The sequence below is a fragment of the Oncorhynchus mykiss genome, chromosome 12 (assembly GCF_057628025.1).
Source record: "Oncorhynchus mykiss isolate SJ-2025 chromosome 12, ASM5762802v1, whole genome shotgun sequence".
Taxonomy (NCBI): domain Eukaryota; kingdom Metazoa; phylum Chordata; class Actinopteri; order Salmoniformes; family Salmonidae; genus Oncorhynchus; species Oncorhynchus mykiss.
Genome location: NC_143033.1, coordinates 9,482,567 through 9,500,000, shown reverse-complemented (window position 1 = coordinate 9,500,000; position 17,434 = coordinate 9,482,567). Strand labels below are relative to the sequence as shown.

Here is a 17,434-nt window from a genome sequence, read left to right as displayed (position 1 = left end):
AGGGGGTACTGGTACAGAGTCAATGTGGAGGCTATATACAGGTGGTACCGGTACAGAGTCAATGTGGAGGCTATATACAGGGGGTACTGGTACAGAGTCAATGTGGAGGCTATATACAGGGGGTACCGGTACAGAGTCAATGTGGAGGATATATACAGGGGGTACTGGTGCAGAGTCAATGTGGAGGCTATATACAGGGGTACCGGTACAGAGTCAATGTGGAGGCTATATACAGGGGGTACCGGTACAGAGTCAATGTGGAGGCTATATACAGGGGGTACCGGTACAGAGTCAATGTGGAGGCTATATACAGGGTGTACTGGTACAGAGTCAATGTGGAGGCTATATACAGGGGGTACCGGTACAGAGTCAATGTGGAGGATATATACAGGTGGTACCGGTACAGAGTCAATGTGGAGGATATATACAGGGGGTACCGGTACAGAGTCAATGTGGAGGCTATATACAGGGGGGTACCGGTACAGAGTCAATGTGGAGGATATATACAGGGGGTACCGGTACAGAGTCAATGTGGAGGATATATACAGGGGGTACCGGTACAGAGTCAATGTGGAGGATATATACAGGGGGTACCGGTACAGAGTCAATGTGGAGGCTATATACAGGGGGGTACCGGTACAGAGTCAATGTGGAGGATATATACAGGGGGTACCGGTACAGAGTCGATGTGGAGGATATATACAGGGGGTACCGGTACAGAGTCAATGTGGAGGATATATACAGGGGGTACCGGTACAGAATCAATGTGGAGGATACATATAGGTGGTACCGGTACACAGAGTCAATGTGGAGGCTATATACAGGGGGTACCGGTACAGAGTCAATGTGGAGGATATATACAGGGGGTACCGGTACAGAGTCAATGTGGAGGCTATATACAGGGGGTACCAGTACAGAGTCAATGTGGAGGCTATATACAGGGGTTACCGGTACAGAGTCAATGTGGAGGATATATACAGGGGGTACCGGTACAGAGTCAATGTGGAGGATATATACAGGTGGTACCGGTACAGAGTCAATGTGGAGGATATATACAGGTGGTACCGGTACAGAGTCAATGTGGAGGATATATACAGGTGGTACCGGTACAGAGTCAATGTGGAGGATATATACAGGTGGTACCGGTACAGAGTCAATGTGGAGGATATATACAGGTGGTACCGGTACAGAGTCAATGTGGAGGATATATATAGGTGGTACCGGTACACAGAGTCAATGTGGAGGCTATATACAGGGGGTACCGGTACAGAGTCAATGTGGAGGCTATATACAGGGGGTACCGGTACAGAGTCAATGTGGAGGCTATGTACAGGTGGTACCGGTACAGAGTCAATGTGGAGGCTATATACAGGGGGTACCGGTACAGAGTCAATGTGGAGGCTATATACAGGGGGTACCGGTACACAATGCAAATAGTTTAGTTGTACATGTCTGTCTGTCTGTCTGTCTGTCTGTCTGTCTGTCTGTCTGTCTGTCTGTCTGTCTGTCTGTCTGTCTGTCTGCCTGCTTGCATGCCTGTCTGTCTGTCTGTCTGTCTGCCTGCCTGCCTGCCTGTCTGTAGCATACATGTGTGTGTGTCTAAGTACGTGTGTGAATCTGTCTCCTGTTATTTGTCTTGAGTGAGAACAAGCAGGCTGTAGTACCCAGAAAGAGTACTGAGCTGGGGACTGGGGTGACACCCAATATGAACATTAGAAGTATACTTTGTGCCACTGCCAACAACAGGAAATGTGTTCATTACGGTCCTTACTGTCCCTTGAATTTCTTAGCAAACAGCTGGAGTCAGGGCTTTCTCCTATAGAGCTCCATTTTTATGGAATTGTCTGCCTATCCATGTGAGAGACGTAGACTCGGTCTTGACCTTTAAGTCTTTATTGAAGACTCATCTCTTCAGTAGGTCCTATGATTGAGTGTAGTCTGTCCCAGGGGTGTGAAGGTGAACGGAAAGGCACTGGAGCGATGAACCGCCCTTGCTGTCTCTGCCTGGCCGGTTCCCCTCTCTCCACTGGGATTCTCTGCCTCAAACCCTATTACAGGGGCTGAGTCACTGGCTTGCTGGTGCTCTTCCATGCTGTCCCTAGGAGGGGTGCGTCACTTGAGTGGGTTGAGTCACTGACGTGATCTTCCTGCCCGCGTTGGTGCCCCCCTCGGGTTCATGCCGTGGGGGAGATCTTCGTGGGCTATACTCGGCCATGTCTCAGGGTCGTAGGTTGGTGGTTAAAGATATTCCTCTAGTGGTGTGAGGGCTGTGCCTTGGCAAAGTGGGTGGGGTTATATCCTGCCTGGTTGGCCCTGTCCAGGGGTATCGTTGGACGGGGCCACAGTGTCTCCTGACCCCTCCTGTCTCATTCTCCAGTATTTATGCTGCAATAGTTTATGTGTCGGGGGTCTAGGATCAGTCTGTTATATCTGGAGTATTTCTCATGTCTTATCTGGTGTCCTGTGTGAATTTAAGTATGCACCCTTTAATTTTCTCTATCTTGTTCTCTCTTTCTCTCTCTCTTCTCTCGGAGGACCTAAGCACTAGGACCATGCCTCAGGACTACCTGGCCTGAGGTGCTGACCTGTTGCACCCTCTACAACCACTGTGATTATTATTATTTGACCCTGCTGGTCATCTATGAACCTTTGAACATCTTGGCCATGTTCTGTTATAATCTCCACCCGGCACAGCCAGAAGAGGACTGGCCAGCCCTCATAGCCTGGTTCCTCTCTAGGTTTCTTCCTAGGTTCTGGGCTTTCTAGGGAGTTTTTCCTAGCCACCGTGCTTCTACATCTGCATTGCTTGCTGTTTTAGGCTGGGTTTCTGTACAGCACTTTGTGACATCGGCTGATGTAAAAAGGGCTTCATAAATAAATTTGATTGATTGATTGTTCATACAGTATCTCTCTCCCTCTCTCATTCTCTCTCCCTATCTCTTAAGAACATATAGCCAGTATTGCCCTTGAGAAACTGCAATGTTGTGCGTTTTTTGTGAGCTGACTTTTCTGTTTAGCAACATATTTCCTGAATGAAAATGTATCAGATTCACTTGCTTTAAGGTCACTCTTTCTTCTTCATCTCTCCCTCTCCCTCTCCCTCTCCCTCTCCCTCCCTGGCTCTGTAGGACAGTAGAGGCCAGTTGAGGTCATGTTGAAATATGTGCAGGTTTGTTGGTGCTTGTTTCCTCCCTCCACTCTTTCAAGGTGCTGGCCTGTCATAGTTTAACTTATCGTTCTCTCTTCATTTCCTTCAGGGAATGTGCCTCAATGTGCCTCCAAGTCAGCAGTGCAAATAGCCTGTAGTCATGACGTTATGCTAGCTCTTCCATACTGTACTGTCTCTTCAACCATTACTGAAATGACAGCAAAACATAATAGCTGTAGCTGTGCATGATTCAGGAAGAAGGTTATTAGAGTGTAATCTCCTAGTCGTCCAGTTGGTAAGAGCGTGAAGCTAGCAACACCAAGATTATGGGTTTAATCCCTGCAATAATCATACATATTGTTGTGTCCCCCTGCTGCAGGAAATACTGTATGTTTCTCATTAACAATATAAGATACTATAGGATCCCTGTAACCCGAGTAGGTTTGAGCGAGTAGCGAGTTGTAACAGCTGTACAGTTAGTAGCATTCATCAAGCATGAATCTGTCAGAGTTTAACACTGATGTAAACATATGAAATATGATCATGTGACTAGATGGGTAGCTGTAACTGTCTGTCAGTGAAATGTGTTCTGTTGCCATGGGCCCCTCCTGTGTTCTGTTGCCATGGGGCATACCAGAGTCTCCACATGAGACCTGGACTGAGTCTGAGGAGAAAGTGAGCAAAATGATCACTGTAAACCTGCAGACGGAGGAAGAGGAAGATCAAGGTGGATCATGCCCACAGGACTGGAAAACCAGTAGCCAGCCCAGGTGACAGACTCAGGCCGATAGTTGAAGTTGAAGGACAAGATGGCTGTTCTGGAGAGAGCCAAGAACTTGACAGGAACCAACATCTTCCTCAACGAGGACTTCTCTGAAACTGCGCTCCAGAGGCGGAAATAATTTATCGCAGCTATAAACGCTGCCAGAGAGTGTTGGGACATTGATTACATCTGCTGCGACAAGTCCACCCTCCTTCGCAACAGCCTGGGAGGAGTGAGATAGCCAAGCCTCCAGGGCGTCGCAGTAGCTTCAGAAACACACATACACACACATACACACATACACATACACACATACACACATACACACACACACACATACACACACACAATCACACATCTATCAGCTGACTCTCACAAGTTGACTGACTCTATTAGCCAAACAATGCTCTTGCCAAACAATGTTTTACTTGACTTTCCCCCCTCCATATTTCTGTTTGTCTTTCTCCAATAAGTTATCTAGGACCGGCCTAAGAATAGCCCATATCAATATATGTAGCATTAGAAGGTAAATTCATGAAAACAATAACTTGTCGGATAACATTCATATACTGGTTATCTCTGAAACTCACTTAGATAATTCCTTTGATGATACAGCAGTAGCAATACAAGGATATAACATCTACAGAAAAGGCAGGAATGCCTATGGGTGAGGTGTTGCTGTATATGTTCAGAGACATATAACTGTAAAGCTTAGAGAGGATCTCATGTCAAATGTTGAAATGTTGTGGTTCAGCTGCCTCCTATAAAGCCTATTATTTTAGGGTGTTGCTATAGGCCACCAAGTGCTAGCAGTCAGTATTTGAATAATGTGTGTGTCAATGCTTGATAGTGTATGTGATGTTAATTAACAGAGAGGTCTATTTTCTGGTTGACCTGAACATTGACTGGTTAGCAACTGGCTGTCCTCTCAAAAGGAAGCTTCTAACTGTGACTAATGCCTGTGATATGACCCAGGTTATCAATCAACCAATTAGAGTGCAGACCAATAGTGTTGGATCTGTGACATCCGCCTGTATTGATCATATCTTCACTAATGCTGCAGAGATTTTCTCCAAAGCAATATCAGTTCCCATTGGCTGTAGTGACCATAACATTGTGGCAATAACAAGGAAAGCCAAAGTGCCAAAGGTTGGGCCTAAAGTTATTCATATGAGATCATACAAAATGTTTTCTCAGTGTAACAGTATAACTTTAGACCGTCCCCTCGCCCATACCCGGGCGCGAACAAGGGACCCTCTGCACACATCAACAACAGTCACCCACGAAGCATCGTTACCCAGCGCTCCACAAAAGCCGCGGCCCTTGCAGAGCAAGAGGAACTACTACTTCAAGGTCTCAGAGCAAGTGACGTCACCAATTGAAACGCTAACTAAGCTAGCCGTTTCGCATCCGTTACACTCACCCCCCTTTTGACCCTCCTCCTTTTCCGCAGCAACCAGTGATCCGGGTCACGGCACCAATGTAACAGTATAACTTTAGACCGTCCCCTCGCCCATACCCGGGCACGAACCATGGACCCTCTGCACACATCAACAACAGTCACCCACGAAGCATCGTTACCCATTGCTCCACAAAAGCCGCGGCCCTTGCAGAGCAAGGGGAACTACTACTTCAAGGTCTCAGAGCAAGTGACGTCACCGATTGAAACGCTATTTAGCGAGCACCGCTAACTAAGCTAGCCGTTTCGCATCCGTTACACTCACCCCCCTTTTGACCTTCCTCCTTTTCCGCAGCAACCAGTGATCCGGGTCACGGCACCAATGTAACAGTATAACTTTAGACCGTCCCCTCGCCCATACCCGGGCGCGAACCAGGGAACCTCTGCACACATCAACAACAGTCACCCACGAAGCATCGTTACCCATCGCTCCACAAAAGCCACGGCCCTTGCAGAGCAAGGGGAACTACTACTTCAAGGTCTCAGAGCAAGTGACATCACCGATTGAAACTCTATTTAGCGCGCACCGCTAACTAAGCTAGCCGTTTCGCATCCGTTACATCAGGACTCTTTTGTTGAAAATGTACAACATCTATGTTGGTCTGATGTGTATGAGGAAGTGAATCCAGATGCATCACTGGAAGTATTTGTGCAGTTATTCTTGCCATTTGTTGACAAACATGCACCTGTTAAGAAACTAACTGGTAGAACTGTTAGAGCCCTCTGGATTGATGATGAAGTGAACAATGGTATGATGGAGCTGGCAAACTAGTCAGGATGCTCTGCTGATTGGTTGACATACAGTGGATTAAGACATTTTGTGACTAAACTTAACAAAAATAAATTGTATTACCAAACCAAGATAAATGACATAAAACACGATGGAAAAAGTACCGAGTACCGAAAACCCAATTAATCTCCATCGTTCATTGAAGTTGGTGTGTCATTTATAACAAAACCTTTCGATGTTAGCCAATCATTTCAATTACTTTCACTAGTAAAGTGGAAAAACTCAGAAGTTAAATGAAAACATGGAACAGCGCACCATCATATTTTTGTGTAAAATATCTAATAATGAAAGAAGTTGTTCTGTTTTGAATTTGGCCAAGTCAGTGTGTGAGAGGTGGAAAACTGTTATCCATCAATAATGATAAGCCACCAGGTTTAGACAACCTCGATGGGAAACTATTCAGAATGGTAGCAGACTATCAAATCAAATCCAATTTTATTGCTTCGCATACACATATTTAGCAGATGATATTGCGGGTATTTATAGGTATTTATACCTGTGTTCTCTGTTTGTCTCTTGCCAATTAGTTTTGTTCGTCAAGCCTACCCGCGTTTTCCCCCTTGCTCCTGTCTGTTTCTAGTTCCTGTTTTCTAGTTCTCACGGTTTTTACCATACTGCCTGCCCTGACCCTGAGCCTGCCTGCTGTTTCTGTACCTTGTCACACCACACTGGATTACTGACCTCTGCCTGCCCTGACTCTGAGACTGCCTGCCTTTCTATACCTTTTGGACCCTGATTTGGATTACCGACCTCTAACCTGCCCTTGACCTGTCGTTTTGCCTGCCCCTGTTCTTGTAAAACATCTTTGTTACTTCAACACTGTCTGCATGTGTGTCTTCTCTAATATGTGATACTAACTTGCTATGGCTTTACATCACATGCTATCACATGGTTGGAATGTTCTTTATCCAATATAATCCAGAGAGCGTTCTTCAATGGAAGCTTCTCTAACATCAGATACTGTATGTACAGCGCGGTGTCCCCCAGGGCACCTGCTTTGAGCCGTTATATTTATCTATTTTTACAAACGATTTCCCACTGGTCTTACACAAAGCTATAATGACTAGGTATGCGAATTATTCCAAACTCTACATGCACCCAAACCCAGTGACCTCACAGAGTTACAGTCAGGATCAGAATGGGTGATAAATAGTAAACTGGTCTTTAATACATCTAAAACTAAAAGCATTGTATGTGGTTCAAAACATTCTCGAAGACCTAAACCTAAACTGGAGTTGTCTATAAAAGGTGGGATTATTGAGCAAATAAACTCCTAGATATAAAATTGGACAGTCAATTATCATGGTCAAGTCATATTGACAAAGTTGTTGTGAAGATGGGGAGGGGTATGTCGGTTATAAAATTATCTTTGGTGTTTTTGACGCAAAAATCTACTTTACTAAGTGTTCAGACTCTGGTCTTGTCCCATCATGATTACTGTCTGGTAATAGGGTCAAGTGCAGCAAGGAAAGACCAAGCAAAGCAAAGCTGACTCAAAACAGAGCAGCACACCTTGGATTTAATTCTTCAGGATCGGTGTCCCGTCCGTGGGACGGTTGAGCTAACGTAGGCTAATGTGATTAGCATGAGGTTGTAAGAAACAAACAAAAATCCCAGGACATAGACATGTCTGATATTGGCAGAAAGCTTAAATTCTTGTTAATCTAACTGCACTGTCCAATTTACAGTAGCTATTAGAGTGAAATAAACCATGCTATTGTTTGAGGAGAGTGCACAATTATGAACTTGAAAATGTATTAATAAAACAATTAGGCACATTTGGGCAGTCTTGATACAACATTTTGAATAGATATGCAAAATTTCACTGATTCACTCTAAAACGTTGCCCGTGTGGTGCTGCCATCTAGTGGCCAAAGTCTAAATTGCACCTTGGCTAGACTAATTCATGATGCCCTTTCTCATGCAATTCAAATATGACGGTACGTCATATTATCTTTTACCAGATCTAATGGGTTATATTCTCCGACATTTCCTTCACATTTCCACAAACTTCAAAGTGTTTCCTTTCAAATGGTATCAAGAACATGCATATCCTTGCATCAGGTCCTGAGTTACAGGCAGTTAGATTTGGGCATGTCATTTTAGTCAAATGTATTTTATTTTTTTAAAGGGAGAGCTATTACCAAACAAGTAGTGTGTTCTGCTGTCAATTACATTTTTAAAGGTGTAGATTTGTGGAGCCTGCAAGAACATCAGACATCTCTTAGACATGATCTCAAGGACACATCATTCTCAGGCAGCTGTAGTCCTCATAACTGTAGGAAGTGTATCTCTGGTGTCATGTCACCTCGTTTTGTTGTCAGACAGAACAGGACCTCTGGGGTTGGATCTATGTGTAGGGTTCATCCTCTTCTTCCTATGACTTAGAGGTATGTAAAATTACGAAAACTGTATGCACTCGTAAGTTGCTCTGGATAAGAGTGTCTGCTAAATGACAAATGTGACCCACCACCTGGATTCGATCCTATGTAAGCAAGCTGTTTAACTTCTGTAGGACTGGGGGGAAGTATTGAGTAGCTTGGATAAAAAGGTGCCCAGAGTAAACTGCCTGCTACTCAGTCCTAAAAGCTAGAATATGCATATAATTAGTCGATTTGGATGGAAAACACTCTGAAATTTCTAAAACTGTTTGAATGATGTCTGTGAGTATTACAGAACTCATATGGCAGGCAAAACCCTGATCAATAAAACCCACCAGAAAGTGGGAAATCGGAGGTTTGAAGTTTTTCAAGTCATTGCCTATCGAAAATACAGTGTCCATGGGGCCATATTGCAATTCCTAAGGCTTCCACTAGATGTCAACAGTCTTTAGAACCTTGTTTGATGTTTCTACTGTGCAGGAGGGGGGAATGGGAGCTGAATGAGTCAGAGGTTTGCCAGAGTGGCATGAACTGATCACGCGCGCTCACGTGAGAGCGACCTGCGTTCCATTGCATTTCTACAGACAAAGGAATTCTCCGGTTGAAACATTATTGAAGATTTATGTTAACCTCTCTGCGCACTGAACCCGCTACCGGGCTGAAATTCCACAACATACGCTGATCGCTACATTAATAGTCATATTAAACATTCATGAAAATCAAGTGTCTCACATGTATCGAAAGCCTAAAATCTTGCTAATCCAACTGCGTTGTCAGATTTAAGAAAGGATTTACTGCGAAAGAATACGATGCGATTATCTGAGCATAGAGCCCCATAAAAAACAACAATTTTAACCAGCACAGGCGTAACATATTCACAAACTGCATTAAAATAAATTGTTTACCTTTGACGATCTTCGTCTGTTTGCAATTCCAATGCTCATTGTTACACAATGAATGGTCTTTTGTTTGATAAAATCCGTTTTTATAGCCTAACACGAAACATTTTATGAACCGCTTGTGTCGTGAATTCCGTCTCATTCAATTTTCGACGACACATTCCAGGTAAATAACCCACACAGAACGTGACTTTTCCAGTCATGTTTGGTTTCACTGCAATCAACTGGTTTGTTTGTAACACAATCAAACCTGATGGGCCATTTTGCGGGACGTATTGACTGAAAGAAACTGATTTGAAGACAACAAGTCATGACATCATTGTGCACCAATGATTTGCCCGCTGTTTCGTTGATTGACTGTCTTTTAACCCAATGACCACTGATCGTCTTGAAATCTAGCTGGGTAGATAGCCAATGAGCTGAGCTAAACGGCAATAGGCCATGTTTATGTGTTGCAAGACCAACCCATGTAGTAAGCTCCAGCGTAAAGTGAGTCATTCCCTATTGAAGTTTCATACCGGAAGGAGAAACACATATTACGCACTGCATTGTTTGGTAAACGCGCAGATTCAGCTGTTAATATATCAATCATTATGGCGACTAAGTCAGGGAAAGCTAAATCTAAGTCTAGATATACAGATGTACACACAATTTTAGAATAAATTGATGAGGTGAGACAGAGATTGTTGTAGGAGGATTCATTTAGCGATTGTGGAGGAATATATTTTTGAACCAGCAACAGCCACTCTAAAATGGTGCACTTGTATGTTTGAGGAATTTTAATTATGGGATTTCTGTTGTTTTGAATTTGGCGCCCTGCACATTCACTGCCTGTTGTTGAGGTGGGAAGCTATTGTCCCACATATCCCAGAGAGGTTTAACCTATGGGCTCACTTTTGCAATTATTGCTTTCCTCTTTCTCAATCAAATTGGTTGTACATCCCTTGGGATGTATTTATATGTCAACTTACCCATGTTCTTTCATTTGCTGATTTTCAGCAAAAGTTTTCATCTGGCAGTATCTGCTTTCTGTGTTGTTCAAGTCATGCCAGACGCCAAAATCTCCTCTGAGGGAGAGGCCGAGGTCCAGGTCCTCACAACTGGCTACAAATGTATTTGGCTTCTCTACACTCCCAGAGAAGAGGTTGCTTCTCCCAGAGTGAAGAAATGGCTCCAGAAATGGTTTCACCAGCAACGGTTTCACTTCTAACCTACAAAGCATTACATGGATTTGCTCCTTTTCTGATTTGGTCCTGCCGTACATACCTACACGCTACAGTCTCAAGACACAGGCCTCCTTACTGTCCCTATAATTTCTAAGCAAACTGCTGGAGGCAGGGCTTTCTCTTATAGATCTCCATTTTTATAGAATGGTCTGACTATCCATGTGAGAGACGCAGACTCAACCTTTAAGTCTTTACTGAAGACTCATCTCTTCAGTAGGTCCTATGATTGAGTGTAGTCTGGCCCAGGGGTGCGAAGGTGAACGGCAAAGCACTGGAGTGACAAACCCCCCTTGCTGTCTCTGCTTGGCCGGCTCCCCTCTCTCCACTGGGATTCTCTGCCTCCGACCCTATTACAAGGGCTGAGTCACTGGCTTGCTCATGCTCTTACATCCTTCCTGTCCTCGTGGGAGATGTTCCTGGGCTATACTCGGCCTTGTCTCAGGGTAGAAAGTTAGTCGTCTGTTGATATGCCTTTGGTTGTGTGGGGGCTGTGCTTTGGAAAAGTGGGTGGGGTTATTTCTTGCCTAGTTTGCCCCGGGTTATCTTTGGATGGGGCCACAGTGTCCTCCGACCCCCCCTATCTCAGTCTCCAGCTGCAATAGTCTGTGCCGGGTGTCTAGGGTCAGTCTTATCTGGTGTCCTGTGTGATCTTAGGGATGCTTCCTCTAATGTTTCCATCTCTCTCCCGTCCCGGGGCCATAGGACCTCAGAACTACCTGGACTGAAAACCTCCTGGCTGTCCCAAGTCAACGTTGTCGTTCTGCTGATCCAGTTTCTGCTGTTGTGAATGCAGCTATGGAACCCTGACCAGCTACCTTGTCCCACACCTGCTATCTCGACCTCTGAATGCTCAGCTATGAAAAGCCAACTGATACAGTGGCTTGCAAAAGTATTCACCCCCTGGCATTTTTCCTATTTTGTTGCCTTACAACCTGGAATTAAAATAGAATTTTGGAGGGGTTGTATAATTTGATTTACACAACATGCCTACCACTTTGAAGATGCAAAATATTTTTTCTTGTGAAACAAACAAGAAATAAGACAAAAAAAACAGAAAACTTGAGCGTGCATGACTATTCACCCCCCCAAAGTCAATACTTTGTAGAGACACCTTTTGCAGCAATTACAGCTGCAAGTCTCTTGGGGTATGTCTCTATAAGCTTGGCACATCTAGCAACTGGGATTTTTGCCCATTCTTCAAGGCAAAACAGCTCCAGCTACTTCAATTAGGATGGGTTCTGCTGGTGTACAGCAATCTTTAAGTCATACCACAGATTCTCAATTGGATTGAGGTCTGGGCTTTGACTAGACCATTCCAAGACATGTAAATGTTTCCCCTTAAACCACTCGAGTGTTGTTTTAGCAGTATACTTAGGGTCATTGTCCTGCTGGAAGGTGAACCTCCATCTCAGTCTCAAACCTCTGGAAGACTGAAACAGGTTTCCCTCAAGAATTTCCCAATGAAAAACATCCCCACGGCATGATGCTGCCACCACCATTCTTCAGTGTGGGGATGGTATCTTGGGGTGATGTGAGGTGTTGGGTTTGCGCCATACATAGCGTTTTCCTTGATGGCCAAAAAGTTACATTTTAGCCTCATCTGACCAGAGTACCTTCTTCCATATGTTTGGGGAGTCTCCCACATGCCTTTTGGCAAACACCAAACATGTTTGCTTATTTTTTTCTGGCCAATCTTCCGTAAAGCGCAGCTCTGTGGAGTGTACAGCTTAAAGTGGTCCTATGGACAGATACTCTAATCTCCGCTGTGGAGCTTTGCAGCTCCTTCAGGCTAACCTTTGGTCTCTTTGTTGCCTCTATGATTAATGCCCTCCTTGCCTGGTCCCTGAGTTCTGGTGGGCAGCCCTCTCTTGGCAGGTTTGTTGTGGTGCCATATTCTTTCACATTTTTTATAACTGATTTAATGGTGCTCCGTGGGATGTTCAAAGTTTCTGATATTTTTTTATAACCCAACCCTGAGCTATACTTCTCCACAACTTTGTCTCTGACCTTTTTGGAGAACTCCTTGGTGGTGCCCCTTGCATATTGGTGTTGCTGACTGGGGCCTTTCAGAACAGGTACTCATATACTCAGATCATGTGACACTTAGATCGCACACAGGTGGACTTCATTTAACTAATTATGTGACTTCTGAAGGTAATTGGTTGCACCAGATCTTATTTAGGGGCTTCATAGCAAAGGGGGTGAATACATATGAACGCACCACTTTTCCATTTAAGTAATTTTTTTAATTTCACTTCACCAATTTGGACTATTTTGTGTATTTCCATTACATGAAATACAAATACAAATCTATTTTTATATTACAAGTTGTAATGCAACAAAATAGGAAAAACGCCAAGAAGGGTGAATACTTTTGCAAGGCACTGTACCTTTTACATCAGCTGAAATAGAGCTTTTGTTCCAGGCTAACATCCTTCACTCCATATTCTGGAGGAGGAGGATGAGAAGAAGAAGGAGAAGGAGATGGAGGGGGAGGAGAAAGAGGAGGTGGAGAAGAAGAAGAAGGAGGAGATGGATGAGGAGGAGATGAAAAAGGAGGAGGAGGAGGAGGAGAAGAAGAAGGAGGAGATGGATGAGGAGGAGATGGATGAGGAGGAGATGAAAAAGGAGGAGGAGGAGGAGGAGAAGAAGGAGGAGGGGAAGAAAATCAGAGGGACATTGTAATTTCATGTGTTCCAGTGGAGGGTTCAGAACCACTGGTGGTGAGGGTGGAGGCTGTGTCGGGGGTGCTAAGGGAGAGGTTTATTTTTCTCATGGTGATTTCTTTGTAGACTTGGTTTAATTCTTGATGGAGACTCTGACTGACATGACAAGGATGTTCGTCGTCAGAGACCGTTTTAAAAACATAGAAAATGTGGCACCAGTCTTTGTCTGAGGCTTTATTTCCCAGACCTTTTAGACAGTAATACAGTGCTGTAACCATTGATGCATTGATAAATAATTTCAAGTTTCAAGTTTTAATGTCATGTGTACAAGTATAGTGCAATGTCTTTCTTGCAAGCTCTAAACACAACAATGCAGTAATCAATACCAATATAGTACTAAAAATAACACAAGGTAGAACAAAAACACAAAATAAGTGTCCCGCCCTGACCTTAGAGAGCTTCTTATGCCTCTATTTTGGTTTGGTCCGAGTGTGATTTGGGGTGGGCATTCTATATTATTTTTTCTATGTTTTGTATTTCTTTATTTTGACCGGGTATGGTTCTCAATCAGGGACAGCTGACTATCGTTGTCTCTGATTGGAAACCATACTTAGATAGGGAAAAAGCTACCTATGTTTTGTGGGTAGTTGTTTCCTGTTTAGTGTTTTCTGCACCTGACAGGACTGTTTCGTTATTCACTGTGTTCTTTTTGTTTCAGTGTTCAGTTAAATAAAGTCATGAACACGCTGTGCTTTGGTCCGATTCCTCCTCCTCAGACGACGACACCCGTTACATTATGAAGAACGGGAAAAAGTAAGAAGCTATACACAGGGTCAGTTCCAGTGGCATATTTCCAATGTGCAGGGATACTGGAGTGATAGAGGTAGATAAGTATAGGGGTTAGGTGACTAGGCATCAGTATATATGCCCAGACACCTAAACAGAGTAGCAGCAGCATAAATGCTGATTTTCATGTGCGTGTGCGCAGTGGTGTAAAGTGCTTAATTAAGTAAAAATGCTTTGGGGTATCTGTACTTTACTTTACAATTTATATTTGACTACTTTTACCTCACTACACATTCCTAAAGAAAATACTGTGCTATTTTTACTCCATACATTTTCTCTGACAAACAAAAGATCTCATTACATTTGGAATGCTTAGCAGGACAGGAAGACGGTCCAATTCACGCACTTATTGTAACGTCTTTCTTCCTGGGAAGGAGAGGCGGACCAAAACGCAGCGTGGTTAGAGTTAAACATCTTTAATCAAGACGAATACCGAGAAAACACTACAAATATACAAAACAATAAATGTGAAAACCGAAAACAGTCCTGTGTGGTGAAACAGACATGGAAATAATCACCCCCAACACAAGCTACCTAAATATGGTTCCCAATCAGAGACAATGACTAACACCTGCCTCTGATTGAGAACCATATCAGGTCAACCACAGAAACAGACAAACTAGACACACAACATAGAATGCCCACCCAGCTCACGTCCTGACCAACACTAAAACAAGGAAAACACACAAGAACTATGGTCAGAACGTGACACTTATCAAGATAACATCTCTGGCATCTCTATTGCCTCTGATCTGACGGACTCACTAAACCACAAATGCTTTGTTTGTAAATGATATCTGAGTGTTGGAGAATGCCCCTGGCTACCCACAAATAAACAAGAAAACAGTGCCGCCTGGTTTGCTTATTAATATAAGACATTTTAAATCATTATACTTATACTTGTGATACTTAAATACATTTTAGCAATTACATGTACCTTTTGTACTTAAAATCAAATACATTTAGACTTCTACTCAAGTAGTATTTTACTGGGTGACTTTCACTTTTACCTGAGCCATTTTTTCTATTAAGGTATCGTTACTTTTACTCAAGTATGACAATTGGGTACTTTTTCCACCACTGTGTGTGTTTTGACTTACTATAGATGTGTGTGTGTGTGTGTATGTTGTGTGTGTGTTGGAGTGTCAGTGTGTGTGAGTGTGTGGAGTCTTGTAGTGTGCATAGAGGCAGTGCAGAAATAAAATACAAGGGTCAACTGAGATAGTCTGTGTAGCCATTATGTTAGTTATGTTATTGCTTGGGGATAGAAGCTATTCAGGAGCCTGTTGGTGTGAGACTTGATGCTCCGGTAATGTTGTTTGTGTAACATGGTGCATGAATAAAGCCCTGGGGAGCTTTCCTTTTTTTAGCCTATTGAATTGACTATACAGAACCAAACCATTACCCATAGATAGACGATGCAGAGGAAGAAGAGATGTTTGAGAGAGGATGGAGAGAGGAAGGAGAGAGGATGGAAAGAGGTTGGAGAGAGGAAGGAGTGTCACGATCGTAGTAAGAAGCGGACCAAAGCGCAGCGTGGTGTGAATGCATCATTTTAATGGATGACGAAAACACAAAGTAAACTGAATAAAACATCAGCCAACAATAAATGAACAACGACCGTGAAGCTATATACGAACTGTGCTGACACAAGCAACTAACATAGACAATCACCCACAACCCACAATGACAAAACAGGCTACCTAAATATGGTTCCCAATCAGAGACAACGACTAACACCTGCCTCTGATTGAGAACCATATCAGGCCAAACACAGAAACAGACAAACTAGACATACAACATAGAATGCCCACTCAGATCACACCCTGACCAAACAAAACCTATAAACACACAAAGCAAACTATGGTCAGAGCGTGACAAGGAGACAGGATGGCGAGAGGAAGGAGAGTTTGGAGAGAGGAAGGAGAGAGGTTGGAGAGAGGATGGAGAGAGGATGGAGAGAGGAAGGAGAGTTTGAAGAGAGGAAGGAGAGAGGATGGAGAGGAAGGAGAGTTTGGAGTGAGGAAGGAGAGAGGTTGGAGAGAGGATGGCGAGAGGTTGGAGAGAGGATGGAGAGAGGATGGAGAGAGGAAGGAGAGTTTGGAGAGAGGAAGGAGAGAGGATGTAGAGAGGAAGGAGAGTTTGGAGAGAGGAAGGAGAGAAGTTGGAGAGAGGATGGAGAGAGGATGGAGAGAGGAAGGAGAGTTTGGAGTGAGGAAGGAGAGAGGTTGGAGAGAGGATGGCGAGAGGTTGGAGAGAGGATGGAGAGAGGATGGAGAGAGGAAGGAGAGTTTGGAGAGAGGAAGGAGAGAGGATGTAGAGAGGAAGGAGAGTTTGGAGAGAGGATGGAGAGAGGTTGGAGAGAGGATGAAGAGAGGATGGAGAGAGGAAGGAGAGTTTGAAGAGAGGAAGGAGAGAGGATGGAGAGGAAGGAGAGTTTGGAGTGAGGAAGGAAGGAGAGAGGTTGGAGAGAGGATGGCGAGAGGTTGGAGAGAGGATGGAGAGAGGATGGAGAGAGGAAGGAGAGTTTGGAGAGAGGAAGGAGAGAGGATGTAGAGAGGAAGGAGAGTTTGGAGAGAGGAAGGAGAGAGGTTGGAGAGAGGATGGAGAGAGGAAGGAGAGTTTGGAGAGAGGAAGGAGAGAGGATGTAGAGAGGAAGGAGAGTTTGGAGTGAGGAAGGAGAGAGGTTGGAGAGAGGATGGCGAGAGGTTGGAGAGAGGAAGGAGAGTTTGGAGAGAGGAAGGAGAGAGGATGGCGAGAGGTTGGAGAGAGGATTGCGAGAGGTTGGAGATGTTTTTGTCATTGCACTTTCCATTAGGATATGGTTGTAAAATATTACTCATACAACACTGAAGGGTTTATGTAGGCTAAGTAGATCATTTATGAATGGCAAAGTACTGCATATAATGTACAACAGAGGGCTCTGGTGGGTCCTGGGTGTAATAATAACCTGTTCAGTGTATTTACAGTGTAGGCCAGGTAAATGTTTTAATATACACTGCTCAAAAAAATTAAGGGAACACTTAAACAACACAATGTAACTCCAAGTCAATCACACTTCTGTGAAATCAAACTGTCCACTTAGGAAGCAACACTGATTGACAATAAATGTCACATGCTGTTGTGCAAATGGAATAGACAACAGGTGGAAATTATAGGCAATTAGCAAGACACCCCCAATAAAGGAGTGGTTCTGCAGGTCGTGACCACAGACCACTTCTCAGTTCCTATGCTTCCTGGCTGATGTTTTGGTCAC

The 17,434-nt window shown here is 43.9% G+C and overlaps 1 long non-coding RNA gene across 1 annotated transcript in view; it reads left to right on the top strand.

Annotated features, from left to right (window-relative positions):
* Nucleotides 1-2,569, top strand: part of LOC149979068 (uncharacterized) — a 96,489-nt gene extending 93,920 nt beyond the window's left edge. The window contains exon 3 of the long non-coding RNA XR_016484868.1: nt 2,535-2,569. This is a non-coding gene — a long non-coding RNA (uncharacterized LOC149979068). The remainder of the gene's footprint in view (nt 1-2,534) is intronic.
* The last annotated feature ends 14,865 nt before the right edge of the window (nt 2,570-17,434 follow it).